The sequence below is a fragment of the Pinus tabuliformis genome, chromosome 4_1 (genome assembly GCF_031772625.1).
Source record: "Pinus tabuliformis cultivar Carrire ecotype Pingquan chromosome 4_1, CPIR1, whole genome shotgun sequence".
NCBI classification, from domain to species: Eukaryota; Viridiplantae; Streptophyta; class Pinopsida; order Pinales; family Pinaceae; genus Pinus; species Pinus tabuliformis.
The window spans coordinates 358,847,472-358,853,471 of record NC_142303.1 but is presented as its reverse complement, the minus strand read 5'-3'; positions in this window follow the sequence as shown (position 1 = coordinate 358,853,471).

Sequence of the window (6,000 nt, the reverse complement as noted above, 5' to 3'; positions counted from 1 at the left end):
GAGAGTTTCTCACTGGGTTCTGGGTCACGGTTTGCTGATTAATCTACGGTTTCAGGCCAAATAAAAGCAACAAGCAAGGTACAATCAAAGGGATGCTTTGAGGGGGTACTAAGATCTATCACAAAGGATCATCAAATCATTTGTGAGTCCATTGTTCATATCATAGACAAATCCAGTGATTGGATCAAGGCAACAACTGTCTACTTTGCATCTGAGAAGAGCAGATGCAGTTCGATTGTTGCTGTTGAGTCTATGAAACAAACAATGATAGAGACACAAATAAAATGACTAAACAGATCTCCCCAGCGGAGTCGCCAATTTGTTGTGGGGAAAAATGCCTATGCAGGACGATCCTATCCACCTAAGGTGTGACAGTGCCTTAGCAACAAACAGAGACAGCTATTCTAGTATTCTTCCTTTATGAATTAGAATGAAGAGAGATGGATGGACTAACCGGTGTCTTCCGTTTGTCCCTCGATCCAGTTTCTCTTCTCTTGGAGAGTTCCCAGCTACTTGCCTTCTCGCTCGCCCAGCTTCAACGGGTTTCTGCAAGATCACAAGAGAAGAACACTACACAAGACATAGATTCATATTCATAACTAGTTCAGGATTAGAAGTAAACTAAACATACTAATGCAATCATACATCAAAGATACACCAGTATATAGGAGAAACCAAGATAGCTTTATTGATGAATAACAAGGTTCAGGAAGAGATACAACCTAGAGGGCTCCAATCCAGCATCTCCTTCCCAGAAAAATAGAATTCCTATCTTCACCTCCCTTCAAAGCATTAAGCACCCAATGATTCTGATCTCAAACCAACAGCAATTCTTTGCAATAACAAAATTCCAGCCTCTAGATCTCATGGAGGAGAGATCCATATATAGATGTTTGGAGAGAGGATGAGTCAGCTTGAGATCTGACTAGTGTCCTCTCCCTCTGTCAGTTCTTGATTCCACTTGGAGGTTCTTGCTTCCACTTGGAGATTTGGAACCTCTTACTCATCATAGTCGAATTCCCTGAGGCAAGTGTCATTTTGGAAGCTTCCTGGGTTTTGACACCTTGAGAAATGAGCTTGCCACATGTCCACTCTCGCTCAGCACAGGTAGACAGTGTTGGCTTTGACATTCAGCGCAGGTAGCCAGTGTTGGCTTTGACATTCAGCGCAGACAGCCAGTGGAGCCATTGACATGATCCTGAATTGACTTGTTTTTGAGCAGTTTCTGGTGGAGAACTTCTGTGAATTGCTGTGGTTTGTTAGCCTTGTTCCTCTAGGGGTAGGAACAACATGTTTAGGGACTTTGGATCCCTTAGATTATGGACATTTCATGCTCAATGCTGTAAGGCACAAAAATGTCTATAACATGGTCTATTTCTCTTTGTTTATTTTGCACGAGCTTTGCATGGTTTCGATGTCCAAAACGACATTTTCTCTGCACAGTCCGCCACCCAGAGGAATTCAATCCACAGCTCAGCCCATCAGCTCACTCTTCAACCTACATTTCGCACCAGGCGCCCATAGAACAGGTATTTACCCGTAATTCGCTTAAAAAACCTTGTTTTTCCAAAGTTTTCTGTAAAAAGCACCCAAAGAACTAGAATTCAACTTAGAATGTGTTGTTGCCTACAAGCCTCTGAATTATAAATCACTATATTACCCCTTTTTTCCAAAGAAAACCAACGAATTCTGTTCTCCTCTGTAAATTGCCCATTAAACTAAAATTCAAGACCATTTCTGTCGGCAAATCTCCAAAAATGCCCAAATATTGAGTTAAATTTGTCAAAATCACTTGCAAAAAGAGCACCATTTCCACTATTTTATCCAGCTATCAATTAAACTCTACAGACTTTGTCTTTTCTATGAATTTTACCCAGTAAGGCCATTTCTATATAAAACTCAGTTTGCAAATTTCCTGTGAAAAACCCCAGTGCCAGTACTCTGTTTTCTGTTGCTGCACAGACCCAAATTCCAATTATAAACACAGACAGTGAAGCATGGAAGCTCCAGTGGCCTTGAATGTTGCCCCCTTGAATGCCCCACATAAGGAATTAGAATGGATACCCCTTGCTGATAGGGACTTTCAAATTAAGGATATGATGGGTGAGAAGCCTCACCTGCAAGCCTTTTGTGAAGTTAGAAATAGCTACAGAAGCAATACTAATGTCTTGGGAATTTGGGAATCCAACATGCCTATCTATTACCTCCCTTCAGTAAATGTGCTCCCTGATTTCATCCATTTATGCTGTGCAAATTATGAACCCACACAAAGAGTAGTTATGGCTCCATCTGGGACTGTACTCTTCTATATTACTCCTCAATCCATAAATGAGATGCTAAAATTTAAGCCCACTTAGCCTCTAGCACCTCTCACCATGAAATCCTTGCTTGACCAAGCTGCCAAACTGCCCAGTTCAGAGATTACCAGAATAGCTCAATTATTCATGAGACCAGAAAGTCAGCCCAGGCATCCACCTCCTTTTAATCAAGTCTGGTTCAATGAGGCTGCTATACTCATTACTAATATGATTTCCTACATTCTGGGTTTCAAAACCAGTGAGCATATTGATGAAACTATTTTAGCATTGATGTCCATATTCACTCCAGGACAACCCCCTGCTGTCAAGTATGATTATGCCACCTTCATAGCAAATAAAATCCATGAGCAATTCATGAATTTGGAGAGAGAAAGAGTGTTCAAATACACATCCTACATATATCATTTGCTACTATACTATCAACCTGATAGTTTCCAACTTCCTCTTAAAAGATTGGACCTCAAAGGAGAAAGGAGGTCTGTGATTTTCTGGACCTCAGTATTCCATGAAGTTCACAACTCCCCATATACATATTGTGAGTTCATTGACCTGTTCATATATCCAGCCACTTCTTTGTTGATAACAACTCCTCCTGCCATGCTCTCTGTTGAAATGCAAAAAAATTTACATCTCTCAAAGGAATACAGTATTGGTGACTGGTATTTTTACCAAAACCACACAGTGATCAGGATTTATGGCTACGAATTAACTTCCTACAAGCTGCCGAAATATGTCCCTATGAGACTCTTTGCCCTGGAATACTACCGGCAATTTAGTAGTTCAGACTTAACTCATTTCTATGGTGCTAGGAAAAAAGCACAGCTCAAGATAAGACATCAATTGGGCCCTTTTATCTTCAATAAAAGGGAAGAAGCCTGAGAAGAAGCAGATAAGATATTAAGAGATCAACTTATTTTTCGAATTATTGACCGGAGAATCCACAATTTGAACATTGTTATTCCAACGTTTCAAATCCCAAATGGGATCCATCTTCAGGGTTTAAGAGACAAAGTTTTCATTGGTCACCATATGACCCTGAACATTTCATAAGTTTTAGCAGAGTCAAAAACAAGCTTACAAGATATGTGCACCACAAAATCCCTGAAATCGAACAATATTCTAATCAACAGGATTGGGTAGAAGGCACACTAGTTGAAGAGCTTACTGAAGAAGAGAAATTAGAAAAAGCAATGAAAGAGCTTGAAAAAACATTTGACCTGGACTCTTTTGGACAGGTCCCTTTCACATTACCTCAACACATTGGAGCGGGCACATCATCTGCTACAACTTCTCAACAACCTACCCAAGAGAGTACTCCACCTGCAGGGACATTGAAAGACAAGGATGTACTGCATTCAGAGCAAGAAACAATGCCAGATCAGCCAGATGCATCAAAGGGGCAAGGCCCTTCAACACAAACAAAGCTACCTAAAATCCCTGTGTTAAAAACCCCTCTTAATGAGGAAAGAGCCAAGAAAAGGGACAGGCGGGAAGACACACCTACAGGTGGATCGGCATAATAGCAAGGTGAAAAGAGGCAAAGGTTAAATCCTTACTCTGAAGAGGAACTGGTGGAGGAAACAGCAGGCAAATTAAGGGGTGAGGAAACAACTGAATAGCAGGCTCCTCCAATTTTGGAAACTTAAACTAGCTCATATCAGCAAGAGCAAGAGAGGCAGCATGGTGTGGAGGTTACATCCACCAAGCAACAGAGCAAGCAAGGCTCGGATATCAAGAAAGCATTCACTGAAATAAAGGCTAGAAATGAGCCAGTAAGGTTCCAACTTTATAATCAATTGCTGAGAATGGCTCCCACGAATCAACAAAGGCTAATGGCAGCCTATGATATCCAAGAAGGGAAAATGACCCTTAGTCACTTCAAGCCTACAATGCAGCAGCCACAGTCAACTGCTGATTATATCAGGACCAATCTAGAAGTTCTCTCTAAAGACATCCACCCAATGGACCAGATTGAGTTACATAAACAAACCGAAGAAATGGTGTACTCTACCTTGGCAGACAAAGCGTTATTGGCTCACAAACTGCAAAATTCACTACATAATACTTCTGCCTAATTGGAATTGGAAAAGGCCTCCTCATTAGCCAAGGATAACAGGATCAAATCCTTGGAGGAAATTATTATTGAGCTGGGACATGATCCCAAGGATCCCAAGGGCATACAGGCCTTAATAAAAAAGAAAGAAGAAGATATTGTGGCCCTCAGAAAGCAGCTCAAGCTGCCAATTACAATGCACCCTCAAACCACAGAAGTTGCACAGCAGAAAGAAGAGGAGGACGTGGTGAGTTTGCTAATGAGGATGAATGAAAGGCTGGCAGAAACAGAGAAGGCATTGGAGATAGCATTACAACGAAAACAAGGAGAATTGGCCTCCCAGCCACCAGAAACAGCTCCAATAAGCACAACAGCTCCTCCTACAACTACAGCAGCAGTCCCTCCCATTGTCCCAGAATCAACAGCAGGTACCTCAGCTTCAGCAACAACAGCAGGACCAGATGCCAGCCTGAGCATGGAAGAGATGATGAAGGAAATAAAGGCTTTAGAACTCCAAATGGCAGAGTTAAAGGAAGCCAAAGAAAAACTGGCCAAGATAGAGGTGAATTATGATAAATCAAAAATAATTGTGGCTGAGAAAACAAGAGAAGTAAAGGCCCTGGAAAATAAGGTAAAATCCTTGGAGAAGGACCTTACTCTTCACAAAACTCTGGCAGAAATCAAAACAATTTTGTGGACTAAAATTGGCTAGTCCATCACTGATCAATGGATATCAATACAAACTATTCATGACCAGATTGAATTGATAGAGATAGCTCAATTTGAGACTCAAAAATCTAGAGCATTATTGGCAAACAAGCTTGAACAGGCCAATAAACTAATTCATTTTTTGAATACTCATACCAGAGAGAAGCTAGCAGCTCTAGATATTCAGGACAGAACAGGTACAATTTTGACAGTGAAAAAGGTGCTGACCATGAGGAATTTCATACAAACATTAGAAAGAAAGTGTCAGGAAATGCAGAAAAATAAATGCCTTCAGAGAAAAGTTTGCAGTGTTGCAGAGCAAAGGGTTACCTAGCTTATTGACCAGCAATCAGAGACTATTAACACATGAACAGTATGCTCACAGGGTAAATACCTATGTTACCAATCAAATTACAGCATCATCAAGCATTTCAGAAGACACAGTACCTCCCTCTGGACAGAGCTTATATGACAAATTAGAAAATTTGTTCTACATTGAACATGAGATGACACATCTTTTTGAAGTCCAGCCCAATTACTATAGGTATACTGAAGCTGATGAAACATTAATAAAACTACAAAGACACCAGTTGCCAACAGACCAATGGTGGCAGGGCATGTTGGAGGTTTTACCAAGGTAGTGTTGGCACTAATTCTTTTTTGTTTGTCTGCATTTAATCAAACTTAATGCGCATCCCACCTATCATAAATATGAAGACAGCAAGGAAGGCGTTCATGACAAAACGCATTAAATAGAAATCGGGCACAAATGGAAGGGCTAGGACAGCAACGCAGAAACGCCGGATCAAGAGACAGCTACCAGCCGACTAGCTGAGTCAAAAAGTCAAAGATATCGGACCACCTAAGGCAACCAGCACAACGCAAGTTACTCCTGCATTCATTGCGCTCTGTTTCCAATGC